This window comes from Giraffa tippelskirchi, chromosome 7 (assembly GCF_054371585.1).
Source record: "Giraffa tippelskirchi isolate mGirTip1 chromosome 7, T2T-mGirTip1v1.2.pri, whole genome shotgun sequence".
Classification (NCBI taxonomy): domain Eukaryota; kingdom Metazoa; phylum Chordata; class Mammalia; order Artiodactyla; family Giraffidae; genus Giraffa; species Giraffa tippelskirchi.
This window is the reverse complement of record NC_137281.1, coordinates 23,171,250-23,194,121: the sequence shown is the minus strand read 5'-3', so window position 1 is coordinate 23,194,121 and position 22,872 is coordinate 23,171,250. Positions and strand designations below refer to the sequence as shown.

General features: G+C 35.2%; 1 protein-coding gene and 2 non-coding genes across 3 annotated transcripts in view; 2 read left to right on the top strand and 1 right to left on the bottom strand.

Annotated features, from left to right (window-relative positions):
* PMFBP1 (polyamine modulated factor 1 binding protein 1) overlaps positions 1–22,872 on the top strand; it is a 443,606-nt gene that overhangs the window by 130,525 nt on the left and 290,209 nt on the right. The window lies entirely within an intron of this gene.
* On the bottom strand, positions 12,482–12,588 carry LOC145515889 (U6 spliceosomal RNA). Its single transcript, XR_014061099.1, has one exon. It is a non-coding gene; the product is annotated as a U6 spliceosomal RNA (small nuclear RNA).
* Positions 19,510–19,589, top strand: TRNAW-CCA (transfer RNA tryptophan (anticodon CCA)). The gene has a single exon. It is a non-coding gene; the product is annotated as a tRNA-Trp (tRNA).

Here is a 22,872-nt window from a genome sequence, read left to right as displayed (position 1 = left end):
GCTCAGATAGAGACTTTATAATAGAAGTATGCTTTTAAAAATAAATTCTAAAAGCAGAGGACTTTTTCATTGTTTCAGGAATAAATCAGAAAATAATGACAGGAAACAGTAAGAACAGAAATAAACTAGTTTAAAAGGACACTCTTCAGGACTAAAGAAAAAAAGAATGCCAGTGGGGGCAAACTGAAGGAGGTTTTTCAATTTGATAACAGTAAGTGTAGCTGTTCCTTATATATATTTTAAATGAACAGGCTTTTAGCTTGCCTATGCAAAGCTGACATTTACTGAGCACCTATTATGTATCTAACAGTCCTTCACTTGTCTCAACTTACTTAATCCTAATAACAACTCCATGAGGTCATTAACATTATTTCTTCCATTTTATAGATGAGTAGCTGAGGTACAGAGAATGTAATTAACTTGTGAGTGGTGGTGCCAGGTTTCAAACTCACCAAAGCCTGTGCCCTTTACCATTATGGTAAAGCAGCTCTAAGATAGCAATTCTGTACTTCATTATTATACAAGAAATTTAAAATTCTTTTTTGCACAAAATACAAATCCTAACAGCTTTTAATTTGTCACGTATCAGAGGGGAGGATAGTTTAAATGTAGAGATGTGGCGAGATACTGGACCTACCAAACAGGTAATAGAAGCTTTCTGAATTGGGAACAAAGGTATAGTGTCATTTTTGATTGGTTGAGAAAGAGAGGGGAGTTTCATTTCACACATTTAAATTTTTTTTCCTAATTTTTGTGCCTGTTTTATAGTAATACAAACTATAGAAGTTATTTTTCTAAATTTATCTTTAAAAAGGTTTTTTTAATACTACTAAATAGAACAAAAAATATGTACAGTTCAGTTCAGTCAGTTCAGTCGCTCAGTTGTGTCCAACTCTTTGCGACCCAATGGACTGCAGCACGGCAGGCCTCCCTGTCCATCGCCAACTCCCAGAGTTTATTCAAACTCATGTCCATTGAGTCAGTGATGCCATCCAACCATCTCATCCTCTGTCGTCCCCTTCTCTTCCTGTCTTCAATCTTTCCCAGCATCAGGGTCTTTTCAAATGAATCAGTTCTTCACGAGGTGGCCCAAGTATTGGAGTTTCAGCTTCAGCATAAGTCCTTCCAATGTATGTCCAAATTATGTACAGGTGAGATTAATAGGATATACTAACTATGGAATTGTCTACTATACAGAAAATATGAGGATGAACACACTGAAGATTATCTAATTTTCAACAAAATTTAAATGTTAGTGTGCATGTGTACATTCTGAGTCGCTTCAGTCGTGTCTGACTCTTTGCAATGCTATGGACTGTAGCCTGCCAGGCTCCTCTGTCCATGGGATTCCCCAGGCAAGAATACTGGAGTGGGTTGCCATACTCTCCTCTAGGGGATCTTCTTCACCCAGGGATCTAACCTGAGTCTCCTGTGGCTCCTGCACCGGCAGGCAGATTCCTTACCACTGAGCCACCCGGGAAGCCGTTAAATGTTAGATAATGGTTATATTTCTTGGTGTGACTACAAGTGATTTTGCACCTTCTTTGTGCTTTTCTTTAATTCTAATTTTTCTTTCATTAACTTGTTTTCCCCATTGTAATAGAAGTCATCTTTTTAAAGCTTCATGAATTTGAATGAAATTTAATTAAAGATTATTTTGTAATTAATTTGAAATTTTTTAAAGAGGCTGATTTAGTTTACTGCATTCTAAACTCACTGAGGGCAGGGAATTTAAGTTCTACTTCTTTTAACTTCGCATAATACCTTTTCTTGCAGATAGTACCAGCCTAATATGTAATCATGAACAAAAAAAATTCTTATTGTGAACCCTCAAATTCACCAGAGGGAGAAGTAAAATAAAATTTAGAAACTTTAGATGAATCTTCAAAAGCTGTTATAATAGAAGCAAGTACTCAGGAATAGAGAGTCATGAAACTTAACAGAACTTACAGCAGAGTATGAAAAACTCATAAGTATCAGAGTTCCCTGTGCCATTATAATAAAGGACAGCAGCTTGAATTTCCACTAAAGTTTGCAGTTTGCCAAAAGTAGCTCTTGCAATTTCACCAGAAACTTTTTAAATATATAAGGAAGCTGATATTAAAACCACACAAGATTACCACAAGAAAATTACAAATTGATCTTTCCCATGAATATAGATTAAAAAATCCTAAACAAATGCCAGCAAATTGAATCCAGTAATATAGAAAAATTATTATGAATCAAGTTTGTTCCAGGAATGAATGGGGAGTTTTTAACATTTTGAAATTAATCAGTGTAATTCACCATATTAACAGAAAAATAATAAAGAGGATCACATGGTCATCTCTATAAGTTTTTTGGTCTTTGATAAATTTTAGTAATCATTCATAATAAAAACTAGGAACAGAAAGGAAATTCTTTAACCTGATTAAGAAAATCTATAAAAATCAAAGATGCTCACCATTCATCATTTCTATTCATCATTGTACTGTAGTTCCTAGCTAGTACAATAAGACAAGAAATAAGCACCAGAAAAAAATAAAATTGTTGTTATCCACAAATGACCTATTAATACACATGAAAAATCCAAATAAATTCACAATCTTCTTGTGATAGGGTATATTTCTTCAAGCAGAGTGCTAACTGCAAATAAAAGGATTCACCAGACCATATCAAGATTAAGAACTTCTGTTCATCAAAAGACACTCTTAAAAAGAATAAAAAGGCATACCACAACCTAGAAGATATTTACAGAAGATAACCTGACAAAAGAGTTGTACCTATAATATATAAATAACTCCTACAATTCAATAACAAAAAGTCATGCAACCCTATAGAAAAATAGACAAAGATTAAAACAGCTGCTTCAAAAAAGAGAATATTTAAATGGCAATTAACATATGAGAAAGTACTCTCAGCCTTATTAGACATAAGGCAGATACAGCAAACGAACAAGTGGGACTTCCCTGGTTGTTAAGAATCCACCTTCCAATACAGGGGACCTGGGTTCTATCCTTGATTGGGGAACTAAGATCCCACATGCCACAGGACAACTAATCCTGCATGCCACAACTAGAGAAACCCACATGCCACAATGAAGACCAAAAAAAGAGGGGGGAAACAAGAATAGCTAACATACCAAAAGTTGGAGAGAAAAGGAGAAATTGAAATTTTCGTGCATTGCTGGTGGGAGTGTACACTGATAAAAAGCACTGGAAAACTGCTCAGCAACAACTGTAAAACTGAATATATACATACCTTATACCCAGCAGTTCCACTCCTAGGTATGTGTATGCTCACAAAAGACATGTTCTAGAATTTTGTAGCACATATTTATAATAGTCAATACCAGAAACAGTCCAAATGTTCTTCAAAAACAAAATGGATGATATTGTGGCATAGTCACACAATGGAACACTTTTCAGCAGAGGTTAGCAAACTTCTTCTGTGAAGAGCCAGATAGTAAATATTCTAGATTCTATGCCATATGAATTTCCCAGTTACTCAGCTCTATTGTTTCAGCATGAAAGCAGCCATAGCTAGTATTTAGACAAAAGAGTGTGACTGTATTTTTTAAACTATTAATATTTATGGGCATTGAAATTTGACTTTCATATAATTTTACATTATTAATATTATCTTTCTTTTTATTTTTTAATCATTTAAAAATGTAAATATCTTCTTTAGCCACAGATCATACAAAAACAGGATCACTGAAAAAGGTTTCAAAATTTTTATCAGTGACAAAATTCTAAAAGAAAAGAGGGCCTGTGAAGATGAAATGAAGTATTATTATAAAGTAGCTCAAGTTTTAAACTCTGCTTCAAACACTGTTTTAAAAGATCATTTGTCTGTTTCTTAAGGAAAATGATGTAGATGGATTTTATTGCTGAGGAAATCTCCAAAAGGAACAAAAAATCAGAGAAATCATTCAAGCTTTCATTAAACCTCTATCCTTTTCAAGCACCTCTGAATATGGACTGATTAGTTCCCTTCTTAAGTCTTTGGATCCTGCTAGTACTATAGTTAAAACTAGGTCATACTACATCTCAACCATACAGGCTTGAGAAAATATAGCCCTTTCAATTTATGCTATAGACATGAAATTTAATTTTCATTTTTTATATTCAGAGAATAAAAAATATTTTATCCAAAGACATTATGTATGTTTAAATTTGTAGTGATTTCAGTTCCCGTGGGTTCATCCCATTGTTTCAGGATATCTATGAGAGACTGAAGAACTTGTTTGGGGGTTTGCTGCAGCAGTCAAGGGGCAGCTTTGCTACTGGATTCCATGAAATTGTAAAATACTTTTTTAAACTGAGAATGTATACATAGTTAAGCAAACTGTTACATAATTAGAAACCCATAAATGAATTTGTATTTTTGTCTGTCACTGAGCTTTGAAATAAGATAAGCATAGTTTTAAAAAAACCAGAATACTATACTTGCTGAGCATTCTGTTTACAGCTCCTTGGAGTATTGCCTAATGTAACGCTAACTTATTTTCCATTGCTTTTGCAACGTACCTTCTGTACAGCATTACTGAGAATTTTTTCACCAAATTCATTTTGTTTAAAATCTGCTATATATATATAATTGTCATCTTTATTTATAGACCAGCACATACAAAGTATTCCAGCCCAATTTCTAGAATTTTCTTATAGGTTAAAAACCCTGCTGCTTATGGCTGTGATACCTGGTATTATTTATGGGTTTTCATAAAAAAAAGAGGGGGTTAGAAGAAAAAATACAGTATTCTCTGGCCTTTCTCTACTTTCCTCTTCTCTATTCCCCCTCTCCACAGAGGAGTTTAATTTTAAATGATAAATGTGGAAATTAGAGACCATCGAGAAAATCCAATTTGGTGAGGAGTTTTAAAAATCCCATAATAAACGCAGAGTGAAATGTATGATTTAATGCAGGGCGCCAATGGCTGCTATTATGGGCTATTAGCAAATCGAGGCTGAGAGTGAATCTTTATCACTTGGTGAGTGCGGGTTGGTCCTGCCTTTCCCTCTGCTATTGATTTGTAGCCGCTTGTCATAATGACACCGGGAAGCAATGAATGGAAGATGTGCTTTTGATAGGATTCAGGGGGGTGTTAGGGGGGTGAGAGAAAATTCAGCAAGTTTTCTATCTCTTCTGCCTGATTAGATTTTTTCTTCTTTTAAGAGCTTTCACATTCCAATAAAAATGCTAAATCAGCTCTGTACCAGAATTGTTAGGGTGTAAATAGCTAGTCATATTTAAAGGAGGAAAAGATATAGAAATACCAACCATACTATGCAATGTTAGATGAATTTGACTTAATAGAAATGGAGTTTTTTTGTGTGTGAGTGTGTGCATGTGTGTATCTGAACACATGAGCAATATGAAGGAGTGTCGAGGCATAATACTATTAAGTACACTTACTATATAAAGATAACCTATTTTTTGTAGGGATGTGATGGCTTGCATCTAAAGTACAGTAGAAGGTGGTCTAGCTTTATGTGATTGCCCACTTTATGAAAAGGATACATTCTCTGTGTGTGTGTGTGTTTAGCTCCATAGAGAACACATGGAAAGAGGGACACTTGTACTGATTATAAAGAAAATTAAACTTTCTAAATCTAACTCCTCATCGTAGAGATTTGCTCAAAAATTTCAGCATAAGGAAAGCACACTGAAAACAAAGGCACTCATGGATTGATCCAATGGGGGGAAAGTTCTCTGTAGAAGATCTACTTTAAATTTTCTTTAGAATAAATAAAAGAATAAAATTTTCCTTAACCATGGTGATGTGGAAATGGTTGATTTTAACCTGAGCATATTTCAGTTCTACACTTTTGAGAAGAAACAATTGCTTTCCTTCAGTATTCTTTTAATCCAAGATGATGCAAGTCCCAGTCTTCACATGCAGAAGTGCATGAGTGCAGGCAGTATGTTATTAAAGCAATGGATTATGGCAAATGGGAGCATGGAGGTAGGGGTGCATTTACTGAAAATAGTGGACCATTTTGTTGGTTAAATCTTGATAAAACCCATCTTCTCACCTGCTTTATTTCTTAGGCAGGTCTAGATGAGACTTTTAGTAAAAGAGGAACACAAATATTCCTCCTACAATAAGTAGAATACAACTGTTAGATCCTTGTTAAATGCTTATGGTTATAATGTATCCCTTTATCTTTACTAATGAACTGTTGCCCTTAAGCAGGAGCCAGATATGGAAAATAAATATCATCTGGATCCTTAGAACAACAAACACCACCAGGTTTTCTAGTCTATTGAAATAATACCATGAAAAAATTAAATCGGCCTAGTTTGTAGAATTTAATGTCAGGGAACCAAAAATCAGCTTTGAAAATAATCAAAACTAGTAATATAAATGTATTTCTCACATCTATGAAGTGAAAAGGGCTACATGCTACTCTATGTGTTAATTTCAGTAAAACTCTGTGTGTGCCTGTGTATCTGTGATTTAAAACCAATACTAAGTGATTCACACCAAAAACAGACAATTTATCTGAGTGAGAACTTTGTGCTATATAGGGACTACTTTCTGTTAGACACACCACCTACCTGAAATGACCTGATGAGAGCCTGCAGGTTTTCAAACTTCAAGAACAATACCTTCTTAACGGAGAAGTTTTCACAGGCTAGGTGAAAACAGCTTTCACAGCTGCCAGAGTTCATATACTCCCATCCCCCATTCAAGGACTATGCCTAAACTGTGATAAATTAGAATGTTGCCATTTATTATGTATCATTTATTAAAAACTAATTAGGGACAGAAAGAGGCATTTCTCCAGTTTCAGTGAGGGCTTTATTTTATTGTATATAGTAGATGATTATTATTTGGTCTATATACGGCTATTGCATACTACAATGAATTACCTGTATTAAAGTAATAATACCGTATGTTCACATAGCTTTTGTTCTTATGTAAAAGGATAATTAATCATTCCAAGAGCACAGTGAAATACTCGTTTCCATATTTTATATATGTTAAGTGATTTCTACTGTTATCCAATCAAAAGTAATAGAGTTGAAAACAGAAGTGTGGAATACTTTTATTTTTTTATCTTGAGGTTATAAATGTAAGCTATGTCATTTGATAAATTGAGATAAATGTGTATTTTATAACTTGAAATTTTTCTGAAGTATCTGTGCTATTATTTGCCGGAAAATCTTTGAAAAATTATAATAATGTTTATTGTTGGTTTATTATGTCATTGGTTATTTCCTCTTTCAAACTGACAGGGTGAGCTTCCTATGGGAGCTTAGAAATAACATAAACTATCAACAGTTTTTCTGATTGAGATTAGCTTGAGTAAATACATGAAATAAGATAATAGTTTGTTTACAAAGCACTTTCACATGTATTAAGTGCTAGGTCACTGTTAAGGTTGCCTTTATTATAATTGAATAACATAGAAATGGATGGTAGAAAGAAAAGAGCCAAGTACCAAAACATATAAATACAATGAGGAAAGGGAGAAACTCAGACAAGAATAAATCATTGTTTTGTATAAATAGAAGACTAAAAATGAGACAAATAAGATAGAAGTGAATTAGAAATTCCTAGACATAAAAATATTAACAAATAACAAGTAATAAAAATGGCACATTGAAGAAATGATCAAGATAAGTGGAAATGAAGATGCTATGCAGAATTTAACTTAATGTTTTATACGTCTTTTATCTTCTTAAACTTTTGTGGGGGTAGCAAAAGAGCAAGATATTTTCCACAAGTGCTCATAGCACAGTAACATTCCTTAAGTTTTATACATTATCACACTAATTCTTCCATTATCAACATTCCTGTGTGGTTTCTGGCAAGAATTATTGCCTCTGTTTGATGGAGAAGCTGAATCACTGTGGTGATCACTGACTTTGTCAAGGTCAATGGTGAGTCAGGAACAGAAACAGAACCCAGAGGTTTTCCAATCTGTCATGATCTGTTTATACCCATTTCTCTGTCTAATGCTGTCATCTCTTTGTTAGAACTCTTTTCCGATTGGAAATTGTTCAAAGATTTAGATAACACAAGTGTTTGAAGGCTGTGTTTTAAGAATATTTCATCTCTAAACCTTGTCCTAGTCTAGAAATATTAAGACACATTACCTTTTATTTTTACCACTTATATTTTTGGATTGGTATTATTTAACATTTGTATCGAGGTATAGTTGATTCTCAGTATTATATAGATTTCAGTGTAGAACATAGTGATTCACAATTTTTAAAGTTTATTTAACGTATTTTCTTTAATCCCTTCTTCATGCACATTTAAACTTATTGAATGTAACAATGCAGAATAACATACCTCCTTCTACCAAAAAAAAATGAAACAAAATTTAAAAAGAAAACAAAACTAATAGATCTACGAATGTTTCCCTCGGTGTTCTTTTATTCCTCATTCACTAGAATGCAATTTCAGAGATCTTATATTTACCCATGTCCTGAGCCAGGTGTCTGATTGACCCTCACTTTATTAAACAGGATGACATCAGTACATAAACAAGCATACATACATGGACATACCACACACACGTACATGCTTAACCTGCTTATTAGTCCTTTAGTTCTTCATGCTCTGGTTTAATTCATCGTGCATACATTCTTTTTAAAAATGGAAAACATTACGCCCAAGATAAAGTGATAGTTAATGGAATTACTCATGGTTCAGATTACTTGGTGTGTATTAGAAAATGAAAAAAATTACTTTCTTCACTCCCTTAAATTTCTCTGTGCTAGTGTCAAAACTGTTTAAAGGAAAATATTGCCATTATTTAATACTGCCTTTTAGATTATCTCATGCTTTCTTTTTCCTGGAATTTAAAGGTATACTCATAATCAGGTAATTTGTTTTTCTGTGTTTCCCCTTTTGGATTTTGATTGAACATTTTTACTATATATCATCAGAAATAAAAAGTTAAACACAAACAAGTTTTTTTGTTGTTGTTTTGTTTTTTAAGTTTTAGGATACCACAGCCTAAGTAGATAAGTTTCCAGAGACTGAGAGGTTGAGAGAAGCGATTATTGTCACTGTTAACTTCTTTCTGAGAAAACTAGGTCCTCTTTTTATTGGTACTATGAAAAATTTTTGCAAATTATTTTCTTTAAAAGATGACCCTTCAACCAAAAGTCCATTATTTTAAAAATAAATGTATCTCATTTCATAAAATTTAAAAAAAGAACACTTTCTCACTCCTTAATATATTATGATAGTATCAGTTAGCTGGCATTACAAGCCTGAAAATTTTTCTAAAGCATCACTTATTTTTCTGGCCCACGTTCCAAAGAAAACCTAAGGTCCAATATAAACAGTACAATTCATGAAAAAAATGATATGAGCACATTTCATTTGCAAAGTAACACTAGAGGGCGCTCTTCAGCAGGTTGCAAGAAAAATTCTTTCTTCCTGGCTTCAGAGCCTGACTTGGTAAAGGGGGTTAGAGAAGCTGGTTCAGGGAGTGGGGAAAGATGGCATTTAACCTTTCATAAGTTCTACTCTTCCCAAAAGACTAGAAAATTGAAATTAATGCCAATAGTACAATACATACTATGTTTCTTAAAAAATACTGTTTTAAATTTCAATGAAGCATGCAATTCTAAGAAATTAATAATCTCAATTGAGTTCAAGCATCTCATATTTTTAAGAGGGGACATTTATTGTTATTTTTTTATTATAGTGTTGTAAGGTTATTCCACCGCGTTTTATGTTGTGTCAATATTCTTTTCTACATGTGGGAAGGGAAAAAAATTACTGGTGTTTCATTTCTGGAATAGGAATATATTTATTTCTCCTCTTAATTTAAAAAAAGCTGAAATTAAATCTAAAGTAACATTCTCTTCTCTGATACACCTTCTTCCTTTCTTCTCCTCCCCTATAGATGAAAATCTTTTCCTTTTGAGTTTGCCTTGAAGCATCCTCTTTGCATACTATTCTAATCACTGTTCTTATTATTTTATCCTAGTCCACAAAAGGGATGTGATCTCTAAATCATATATTTTCTCTTATAATCCTTGGCTTTTTCCTTCTCTCTTTTCTTTATCTCACATTTTCATTTCCCGTTTCTTAATACACCATGCTATAAGGCTACAAGAAAAGAATAGTCTGTCTAAAGATTATAAACTCAGTTTTTCCAACAAGAATTCTGAATCTGTGTAAACAGTTGACATTTAGATGTCTACCTATGGTAGAGAAACTACAGTTGACAGATTGTCAGTATTAATAGGTTATAGTTAGGAAGCAGCAAAACATCAGTTAAGAGACTGGACTTTGGAGTTAGGTCACCTTGATTTCCTACTGGCTTTGTGAGTGTGAGTAAACATCTGTAAAACTTAGTTTCCCTACTGTAAACATGGTAATAGTAATAATAATACTTAAATTCAGAGTCGACAACTGAAATATATATATTCATCAATCACACAATAAGCAAGCAAGAAGAAAGTATTTACAATTAGTTATCATTATTTGAATTTAGCTGTGCTCCCTAATTACTATTATTGCCCTACTTGTTTAACTTTTATGCAATATCTATTTGTTGTATATTATTAAAAAAAAAAAGACAGTTTACACATGGCTCTTCCTGTATGCAGGGTCTGGGCATAAAGAAGCTTAAACAACCTTATCCAAGACCTTCCAATCTGGGGACTGACTTGAAGACTCAGTGTCTCTGTTGTTTAGATGGGTATTTTTGTGCTCAGTCGCTTCAGTCATGTCTACCTGTTTATGAAATGCCTTAAATATCTAGAATATTAAATGTTATATGATAGCCCTTTTTATTTTTGTCAGGCCTATTATAACCTAAAAATCCAAATTAGCCTGACAAAGCATGTTTTAGGGCATTCCAGTAAGGTTACCAATCATCCATATGGCACCCAAGTCATTTCAACTGCAAATGACTAAAGTAAAATAAAAATCTCTAGATCTCCAGGGGATCTTCCCTACCCAGGAATCAAACCCAGGTCCCCTGCATTGTTGTGGGGAAGCCCATTTTGTTCATTATTTTCATTTTAAAATCTAACTTATTAAGCCTGTTTGCAGGGTCTAGGAATAAAGATGTTTAAAGAACTTTTGACTTTAAAGCTCATGTCTTTGCCTAACTTGACTCCTCTCTAAAACTTTCTGGGGATCTCATTATATCAACAATTGCAAACATAAAAGCACATGCATAAAAAAAGACTATAGACGTAAAACAAAATTTCTTGATTAAGAGATAATACCCAAGGCTATCTACTTAGAAGCCTTTGCTAGATCCTTTCTATTTATAAATTCTTATCACTCAGTAAACTTTCCTTCTCTGGCTGTCATCCTTATTGAGTCTAGTAAACTGAGTTAGATTTTCATATAACCCAAGAAAACTAAGTCTGTTGACACTGATGACTTTCTAGGAAGTATTCCTTCTTGTGAGCCAAACTGAAACCAGTTCCTAAACAGAGTTAATGTTGGATAACATCTTGTTGCAGATGATACTTGTATAACATGAAGCAATTTAAGCTAACTGGGCAGGAGATTAGTTTCTGTGTCATTGGACAAACCACTAAACTCATTTGATTTTCTTGAATCTTTTTTCTACTCATAGTTTGTTTCAAGGTTTCATCATTTGTTCCTACATTATTACTATAAATATGCATTGCTTATTCTCTATAAAGGGCTTCCCTGGTGGCTCAGATGGTAAAGAATCCGTCTGCCAATGCAGGAGACATGGGTTCTATCCCTGGGTCGAGAAGATCCCCTGGAGAAGGAAATGGCAACCCACTCCAGTCTTCTTGCCTGGAAAATCCCATGGACAGAAGAGCCTGGAGGGCTACAGTCCATGGGGTAGCAAAGAGTCACCTTAGCTTCTTCATATATAACATGAGAATAATGATAGTACCTACCCCATAAGGTGATTATGATAGTCTGTTAGTATAATACGTTAAAATGATGGTTATTATGTTTGACATCAGAAGGCTGGTGAGAATTTGGTACACTACATATGTCCTTTTCTCTAAAAGGCATTACAATTAATTGCTCTTTTTAAAATTTTTACTTTAATTGAAGAATATTCTTTCTCTTAGAAGATCTCATCCATACCCAGGCTTCAGTTATCTGCCTTTAATTCTTCCTTTTTTTTTTTTTTGGCCTTTGATTCTTTAATTTCTATCTGTAGTCAAGATTTCTGTTCTGCTTGATATTTCTAAACATAATCCCAAAACAACATGTCCAAAACTGTACTCGTGATCTTCAAATTCCCACTCCTTTTGTCTTTCATTCCTTACCTTTTCAAAATGGCTTCACTATATATCCAATTGCAGAAATATAAGAATCCTTTTTTGAACCTCCAGCCCATGTTCAATTCATCAAGTTCTGTTAATCTTACTTTACAAATATCTTAAATTCAACCACTTATATCTATACTGAAGTGGGTAGTCTATCCCTTCTCCAGCGGATGTCTGGACCCAGGAATTGAACCGGGGTCTCCTGCCTTGCAGGTGGACTGTTTACCAACTGAGTTATGAGGGAAGCACCAAAACTATGGACTATTTCACAGATTTATGTGTCATCCTTGCGCAGGGGCCATGCTAATCTTCTCTGTATCATTACAATTTTAGTATATGCGCTGCCAAAGCAAGCACAAGGGCGAGTTGCTTCACTGTCGGGGAATCTTAACCCCTGGTCTCCTGCATGACAGGCGGGGATACTCGCCACTATTCTAACGAGGACGGCAAAGTTACTCAGTCATGTCCGACTCTTTGCGACCCCATGGACTATACAGTCCATGGAATTCTCCAGGCCAGAATACTGGAGTGGGTAGCTTTTCCCTTCTCCAGGGGATCGTCCCAACCCACGGATAGAACCCAGGTCTTCCGCAATGCAGGCGAATTCTTTACCAGCTGAGCCACAAGAGAAACCCAAGAATACTGACTGCTGCTGCTTCTGCTAAGTCGCTTCAGTCGTGTCTGACTCTGTGCGACCCCATAGACTGCAGCCCACCAGGCTCCCCCGTCCCTGGGATTCTCCAGGCAAGAATACTGGAGTGGGTTGCCATTTCCTTCTCCAATGCACAAAAGTGAAAAGTGAAAGTAAAGTCGTTCACTCGTGTCCAACTCTACTACCACCCTAAGTCAAGTTACTGTCATCTTTCATTTGGTATACTGCAGGACTTCCTGTTTTTCCTACATTCTTTCTTCTGACTATCACTTCTCCATATCACAACCATGATGATGCTTTTAAAAAATACAAATCTGATTATTTCTGTTCTATTCGTGAAACTTAAGGCTTCCCATTTCTAAGCTGAAGACTTGACATTCTTAATGTGGCATTCCAAGCCAAGCATGATCCAGACTTTGCCTGAAGCTAGAAGTGAGAAGGGGAGATTGATCATATTAGGGTCGGGAGGAATTTTCAGAGGTGATAGAAATATTCTGTACCTTGCTTATGGTGTTGGTGGTTTCATGACTTAATACACTGGTCAAAACTTATATAACTGTACACTTAAGAAGAGTGAATTTTGTTCACCTTAAAAAAGACAGAAATCCTGCCATGTGACAACATGGATGATTCTGGAGGATATTGTACTAAGTGAAATAAGCCAGACACAAAAAGACATTGTATGATCTCACTTATATATGGAATTTTTTTTTTTTTAAGTCCTACTCAGAGTAGAAAGTTGACTACCAAAGACTAGGGGTGGGAAAAAAGGGGAGACATTGATCAAAGGGTGCAAAAATTCAGCTATAAATGAATTAGCTCTGGAGACCAAATGTACAGCATGGTGACTATAGTTAACAATAATATCCTGTATACTTGAAATTGCTAAAAGAGTAGATATCATTTGTTCTCACTACAAAAAATAATGGTGACTATGGGTGGTGATAAATAATGTTACTTTGTGGTAATTTGTCAAAATAAATAAAAATCAAAAAGGATAAATTTTACCATATGAAAATTATGTCTCATTGAAGCTGATTTTTTAAATGAAAAAACAAGAATGTGATATTTGGCTAATAATTTGATACCAAGAATTGATTATTGAAGTTTAAATGTCATCATCAGAGTAGGAAGCTATACTGCATAATCTCTGTCTATAAAGTTAAGTACTGCTTTCCAATTCTGATTTCTAAGATTCAGTGTTAGCTGCCTCAAGTATTTTTAAAGTAGCGTGCATAGGTTTTGCTTTTATAATTTTATAAAGTCTCTATTATGATTGGAGATATTGCTATCAGTCAGTGATACTGCTATTTCTAGCCCCAAACATGGTATAGTTTTTCTTTTGATAGAATCTTTGCTTCTTTAGCAATTTGTATCCCTGAGCCACTGTAAGAAGTGGCTCCTATTACATCTAATTAGGTTATTATTTAAAATTTCCATTAGCTATGTGTGTGTGTGTATGTCAGTCGCTCAGTTGTATCTGCCTCTTTGCAACCCTATGGATGTTAGCCCGCCAGGCTCCTCTGTCCCTGTGATTTCCAAGGCAAGAATACTGAAGTGGGTTGCCATTTCTCCTCCAGGGAATCTTCTTGACCCAGGGATCAAACCCATGTCTCCTGCATCTCCTGCATTGCAGGTGGATTCTTTACCACTGAGTTACTGGGGAAGCCCTCCATTAGCTATAATTAACTGTATTTATAATACAATAAGAATAGCTACTATTTATCAATCACCTCTGTGTTTCAAGGGCTTTTTTGACTTTCAATCTACTTGTTCTATCTGTACAGAAAAGAGTGTGGAAATCATCAATTTACACTTGCAAATTTGACTGTTTCTTCTTTTAGATTTATCCATTTGTCTATCCTTTATTTTGAGGTTCTCTTATCAAGTACACATACATTTAGGATTTGTATGTCTTCTTGATGAATTTACCCTTTTATCATTAGGAAATGCCCCTGTTTGTTTCTGATAATATTCTTTATTCTGGTGTCATTTTGCCTGATGATTAATATAGCCATGCCAATTTTCTCATGACTAGTATATGAATGTTATATATTTTTGCATCCTTTTAATCTATGTCTTTGTATTTGAATTAGAATTTGTTGTAGATAGCATATAGTTAGATTTTACTTTTTTATTCATTCTGACAGCCTCTGACTTTTGTTTAACTATTTACATTTAATTTTATATTATATTTAATTTAATTTGCATCATCAATATAGGTGGTTTAAATGAACTTCTTGTAGTATAATTCTCTGTTTCATCTGGGTTTTTTTCTCTTTTATTTTCCTCTCTTATTTGAGATTATTTCAATATTTCTATTTTTATCTTTTCTCTTATCTGACTAGCCAAATTTATATGTTTAATTTTTTTAGTAGTTGCTCTAGGGTTATAATACACATTTCAACATTTTAAAATCTACCATGAAATAAGTTTCCACTTCCTGTATGATAGAACTATTTTACAGCAGTGTACTTCTGTTCCTCCTCCTAACCTTTGTATGATGCTACCAAACATTTTATTCCTGTGTAGTTACAAATTGCACAACACAATGATACTAGTTTTGCTAGTATTTTCTATAAAAGTCCAGATAGTAAATAGTAACTATTTTTGCCTTGGTGAGCCATGTAGTTTGAAATGCTCAACTCAGCCATCAGCTATACACAATATGTAAAAGAATGAACTTGGCTGTTTTACAGGGAAACTTTATTTTTCAAAACAGGAACAGATTTGGCTCTTAGCCTTAGTTTACTGACTTGCTCTTAAAAGTCAACTGCGGGGCTTCCCTGGTGGCTCAGTGCTAAGTAGTCCTCCTGCCAATGCAGGAGACACGGGTTCAATCCCTGGTCTAGGAGGATCCCACGTGCCACAGAGCAGCTAAGCGCATGGGCCACAACTATTGAGCCTGTGCTCTAGAGCCTGGGAGCTGCAACTATTAGCCAGCGTGCCCCGGAGCTGGTGCTCTGCAGCAAGAGAAGCCACCGTAATGAGAAGTCCCCGCTCAATGCAGCTAGAAGAAAAGCAAAAAGCCAGGACAGCAACAAAAACCCAGCACAGCCACACACACACACACACACACACACACACACACACACACACACACACACACACACACACACACACACACACACACACACAAGTCAGTTGTCTTCTAAAGAGGTAAAAAATAAGAAAAACAAATGTTATATTCATCCCACATTTATACTATTTCTTGTACTGTCCATTTTCTCTCCTGTAGATTCACATTTCTGTCTTCTGTGATTTTTCTTCTCTTAAAGGATATTTTTTCTGGACATAGAATTCAAGTTTACAGGGCTACCCCTCAGCACACTGAAGATATCCCCCCTTCCTTTTATTTATTTATTTTTTGGCTGTACCACAGGTTTTTGCAGGACTTTAGTTTCCTCATTAGGGATTGAACCCAGAACCTTGGCAATAAAAGCACGGACTACTAACCACTGGACCACCAGGGAACTCCCAAGATATCCCATGTTTATAGCTTCTTTGATTTTGAGAAGAACTCGGAAATTGTTAGTCTTTATTTTCTTGCCTGTTTATGTGTCTTCTTTTTCTAGCTACTTTTAAGATTTTCTTATTCTTACAGTGTTACAATTAAGTTATATTTTGCCTCAGTTTGATTTTCTTTGAGTTTATCTTGCTCTGGTTTATTGAGCTTCTTTATACTTTTCACCAGGTATGGAAAATTTTCAGCAAGTATTCCTACAAACATATTTCTATGAGCATCTCCCTTTTCCAGGAACTCCAGTTGCACATACGTTAGATCAATTTGTGTTGTCCCTCATGTCATTAAAGTTCTGTTTATTTTTTCTCATTTCTATTTTCTCCATGCTTCGGTTTGGATAGGTTTCTACTGCTGCGTCTTCAGTCACTCTGCTTTTATACACAATGCAGAATTCATGGATACAGAAGGCTGACTGTACTATGTGATTTTATATGAAGGACTCAAGCATTTGTGGATACTGAGGGATAACTATAGTTCATTATATACTAGGGCCAATGAATTCAAGACGTTTTTTATAATTATCCTAAATATTATTAGCCTTTCTGCTCTTATTCACTTAGCAACATACAACACTATGTTATTGTATTGGGATTCCCTGGTGGCTCAGATGGTAAAGAGTCTGCCTGTAATGTGGGAGACCAGGGTTCGATCCCTGGGTCAGGAAGATCCCCTGGAGAAGGAAATGGCAACCCACTCCAGTATTCTTGCCTGGAAAATCCCATGGACAGAGGAGCCTGGCCGACTATAGTCCATGGGTCTGCAAAGAGTCAGACACGACTGAATGACTTCACTTTCACTTTTCACTTTCAACATACAATAGAGTTTTCTAGAGGCTACATGACATATGATACCATAACAAAATGAACTCAGAAGCAGGTGTGAAAATCTACATCTCTGTTAAGCCAGAAAACAACAAGAACCATCAAAAAAAAGTAAAATATTGCTACTGTACTATTACATTTTTACTTTCACAAAAGGTATTTTCATGAAAATGTTATATATGTGGCTCTTATATTTAAATGAATTAATAAACAGATATTACAAATAATTTATAAAGTTACCAATTTTAATTTCTAATACACTAAGTATTGATAAATATAATCCATATAAATAAAATTTCTTTGATGTCCTCAGTTTTTAGGAGTGTAAAGAGGTTTTAAGATCAAAAAGTTTGAGAATCATTGCTCTCAGTTACCACTAGACAGCTTTTTCGACTTCTTTCTCATTGTACCTCTCTCCTTTCGGGTGTAAATTCCAGGTACTTTGATTTTCCTAAACTTGTTTCCATTTTCTCAACCACATGAAACTGCCATGCTCTACTTGGTTCCATCTCCTTAGGCTGTGGTCTGAAAAGTGGCTCCAGACAGAAAGCTAGGGTGATTAGGGGGCTTGCCTTGTTTATTTCCTTCTCTTTGGGATCATAATCCTGCCTTTTGTCCAGTGCCTAAAACAAGTCGTTTCATCTATTTTGTCCAGTTTTCCCATAATCACCCCAGCTTTCTGTCTGGAGGCACTTTTCAGACCACAGCCTTAGGAGGAGCAACCAAGCAGAACGTGAATATAAGGCAAGTCTGATACCAGTAACTCCACTGGTCATCCAAGAGATTTGTTAAATGCTTTTGGATGAACCATCTAGTTTAATTTTCACAAGAATGTTACAACTGGGAATTATAATTTTTCCTATTTTAATAGAAAAGAAACTAAAGTTTTATGAAGGCAGGTTATAGTTAAGCCAGAGTCTGAGTCCTGGCAGTATAACTTCAGAGACTTAAACGCTATACTACAGAGTACCTTCCGTTGGTTAAATTGATATGTATTGAGTGTGTATTATATGCTAGGTACAGGCTACACACTAGGGAACACTATAGTAAATAAAATAGACAAAGTTCCTGTCCTTACCCTAGTAAGGAGAAACAAGTAATAAATTATTTGGAATCCTCCAAGTAGAATACTGGAGCGGGTAGCCATTTCCTTCTCTTGGGGATCTTCCCGACCCGGGGATCGAATCTGGGTTTCTGCTGGCCAATTCTTTACCATCTGAGCCACCAGGGAAGCCCCAACAAATTAGATAAGTAAATCCTATTTTTGTTAGGCAAGTATTCACAAGAAAAAGAGAGCAATAAAGGAGAATATGGAATGATTCTGAGATGGGGAGTATTGTCAGTTTTAAATAGTGCATCAAGGAAAGATTTCATTGAGAAGGCAACATTGAAGGAGATGAAGAGTAAGCCATGAGAATAGATAACTAGAATAACAGGATAACAGGGGGAGGGCACGTCATATGCATAGGCAATGAGGCAGGAATGTACCTGGCAAGTTTGAGGAGGTTAACATGCAAGAGTAAATAGAATGCACAGCAGAGAGAGCATTGTAGTGAGATCTTTGAGGTAGTGGAGGACCTAATGGCACAATGCCCTTTAAAACCTTTGTTTTTAACTCGAAAGAAGACCTCACTGTAAGGTTTTAACCTGCGGCATATCATGAACAGATTTCTTTCTGTGCCCATTATGCCAAGAAATACACTGTTGGCAGTGTGGGTAGGGAGGGACAATGGCAACAAGAAGACAAGTTAGGAGGCTTTTGTGATATTCCAGGCAAACCATGATAATAGCAATGAACACAGTGAAAAGTGATTTGTTTTTTCTTGATAACAATAACAATAATACTAATAATCTGTACGATGGTTACATTATTTGTGTTGGCATTTGTATTAGATTCCTTAAATTATACTTTCTTTATCATAGATCATCTGTCAATTATTAAGGTAACTTATAGAATCCTCTTTCAGTTCAGTTCAGTTGCTCAGTTGTGTCCGGCTCTTTGTGACCCCATGGACTGAAGCACTCCAGGCTTCCCTGTCCATCTTTATCAGATGTTATTTCTCTCAATATTTTACAAATTTGTTATATTTAAAAATAAACAGACACGCACACAGTTTCCTTATACCATCATCCACAAACAATTAATAACATGACAATGCTCATCATTACACATAGGCAATTTTGGCTAACACAGTCACCCCACGGAACCTATTGTTTGCAAACATTGCCTGAGGATCCATATCTTCTTCTGAGGATTAACTCTATAAACACAGCTTGCCCCTTCTTGGCTTCCATGGTGGCTCAGAGGTTAAAGCGTCTGCCTCCAATGCAGGAGACCCAGGTTCAATCCCTGGGTCGGGAAGATCCCCTGGAGAAGGAAATGACAACCCACTCCAGTACTCTTGCCTGGAGAATCCCATGGACGGAGGAGCCTGGTAGGCTACAGTCCACGGGGTTGCAAAGAGTCGGACACGACTGAGCGACTTCACTTTCACTTTCTTTCACTTTCACCGTTCGTACATGGGAATTATCTACTTTTAAGCTATAACTTTCTCTGAGACCTTATTGGGAATGAAACAGCTCCCTCTGTTTCAGTTTACAGAGAGAAACCTGACACTGGTGGTCATTCTTCAGAAACAAGAGCTTTATCCTTACACCTAATTTTCCCTAGGGACAAACAAGCAAGTACAGCCCTGCCTTAAAGGCCAAAATGGGAAAAACAAATATAAAATGAAGGGGAAAAAAAATCTTTGGGCTTCAGTTGTCTATGAACATTTGGCTTGTCTAGTGGTTAACAGTTGGTTTTGAGACCTTATAATAACAACCCCTACAATTACAGTTTTAGTTTGTGCTTTTTATTTTCATGGAAGTGAATTTATCTTTGTCACATTGAATTGAAAACCCTTAAGACACAAGAGATTGGTTCTCAAACCTACTAATTTACTGTCTTCATTAACACATCTCCTTTCCTAATGGATCTTTGTATCTTGGGTCCAAGATGGTAAAAGAGCTGGTTTTCAATCCTGTTACTCATCTTGAGTTTATTTTTTGAGACTACGCAGTTGCCCTTGTGCTTTGGAAGTGTGGAATGAAATGCAGAAATTAAGTCCTAAAAATTCCTTCAGAATGGTAGCAAATAACAGCTTTTGGCTGTTATTTTTTGCAATAGAGGTTTAACTTAAAAGATGGTATAGATCTTAACACCCGTGACTTACTACTGTATGAGTCCATAAAGTTAACACTCTCCTAATCACTGACCTTGATTTTTTTTTAAAGCTGTTAGATGGTGTTGTTAAATTTTGCATTGATTAAGTGGACTTAATCATACTAAGTTTCCTCCCCTTGAAAATGAAGGGAGACAATTAACATTTATAAAAATATATAATTACCATACCAAAAATTCGTAGGATTCTGACTCCTAGTAACAGAAAGATTGAAGTGTGCACTGTGGCACTGTATGTTGCCAATCAAGAAAACATCCCAGTTTCCCTTTAATGATATATTGTGAATCTTACATCAATTTATCTGTTTAGATTGTTTTGAAACCTGTTTTTTTCTTGAAGTAACAATTTCTGAAACTTTACTTTGTTATGTCAAGTAGTCCTCTGTTTAATTTCATCATGTGTGTTCTAGGTTTACCACTTTCAAACTTCCAAGAGATGCCCCTACTTCTAGGATAAACTGGTTACTCAGTTTTTATCCTTTTAGAACTATTATTCTCAGCTTTTGAGAGGGAAGCATCCGAATCATTTCAAATTTGTCTCCCCGTTTCCTAAATCTATTGACTTTCAGTGACCTATAAAGTTGCATTTTTAAGGTTTCAGATCTATGCATTGAATATCAAGTATGAATGCTTTATAGTTTCGTGCAAGAAGTCCCCGTGTGGATTCATTCTCATGTAGTATGCCTTTTCAATGTCAGTATTTTATTTTTAATTAAAATTGTGGCTGTTGGGACACATTGAATCAACTCTTCAGGGAATACATAGTAACCACTTAAGAAGAAAAATACTCATTAGCATAATAGATCATTTTTTGGTCTCTAACGGTTGAATCATCATAACATTTTTTTTTAATTTTTTTATTATTATTATTATTATTTTTTAATTTGTTTTGCCATACATTGACGTGAATCTACCCTGGGTGTACATGTTTTCCCCTTCCAGAACCCCTCTTCCACCTCCCTCCCCATCTCCTCCCTCTGGGTCATCCCGGTGCACCAGCCCCGAGCACCCTGTATCATGCATTGAACCTGGACTGGCGGTTCATTTCACATATGATAATTTACATGCTTCCATGCCATTCTCCCATATCATCCTGCCCTTGCCCTCTCCCATAGAGTCCATAATACTGTTCTATTTATCTGTGTCTCTTTTGATGTCTCGCATACAGGGTTATCTTTACCGATTTACTAAATACCATTTTTAGTTATGTTCAATTACAATACCAACTGTTTATTTTATCCTCCATATCATTGTTCTTTGTTAAACTGGCAGTGCCAAATTATGAGATACAAATGTAGCTGTTTTTCTGTATTGATGAGAATAGAGGGAATGAGGAAACTTGTATACCAAAAATAGTTGAGTTATTCTTTCACATGAAGAAGCCTCTGAATCATGCTTTACAAAGAAAGCATTTAATGTAACTCAGTGGATTTTCTCTGTGTGATATAATTTCATAGAAATTCAGATATTAAAATAGTTATTTTTAAATGGTGATAGAGTTATAGTCAGAGGCATCAGTGGTTCACTGTTTAAAAACTACCCAGTACTTTGGTTTCTGCATAGGCACAACAGATTTGATCCATAGTTCCCTGTAACTCACAATGTGTCTGCTATCCAATTTGAAGACAGCAACTGGAACTTCAAATTCAATTATGTAGAAAGAAAATGACTGTTTAAATTTGAAGGCAGAGAATAGAATTCCAAATTAGTGTATCCAGAACACAGAGTCTCTTATGACTTTCACAAAGTCAGGAAGAGATGACTTCCTCTGGCATTTAAAATTACGAACACTTTTAGGTCTCGACCAGTCATTCTCATAAAGGGTGAAAAATAATTCATCCTCCCAGCTAGTTAGTACATGAAAGAATGCCATATCATCAATTTATCCAAGAAAGAGCCAGCATTTCATTAATAGCATCCTATTATCTCAAACTATAGAATGACTTTGGATAGGCAGATTAAATTTTCCATTTCTTTCAAAGAATATATAATTTTTCCCTCTTCAAACTTTTTTCTCACTTCCCCAAACCACTGTTCAAACTAGATTGAAATATAATTTTAAGAGAAAAAGAACTCACAATTTTTAACTAAAGAAATGATTTTTGGACAGAGAGCTCAGAATTCTAATTTTAAAAAGGAATCGGAAAACAGATATAAAAAAACAAACTGTGGTTACCAGTAGAAAGAGGAAAGAGTATAGGGGCAAGATAGGGGTGGGGGTTAATAGGTACAAACTTCTAGTATAAAATAAATAAGCTACAAGTATATACTGTACAACACATGGGATATAACCAATATAAACTACAACTATAAATATAACCTTAAAAATTTTAGTATCACTGAAATTTTTTTTCATATGTTGTACACCTGAACGTTTTGTATCATATGTTGTATACCTGAAACATATAATATTTTAAATTAA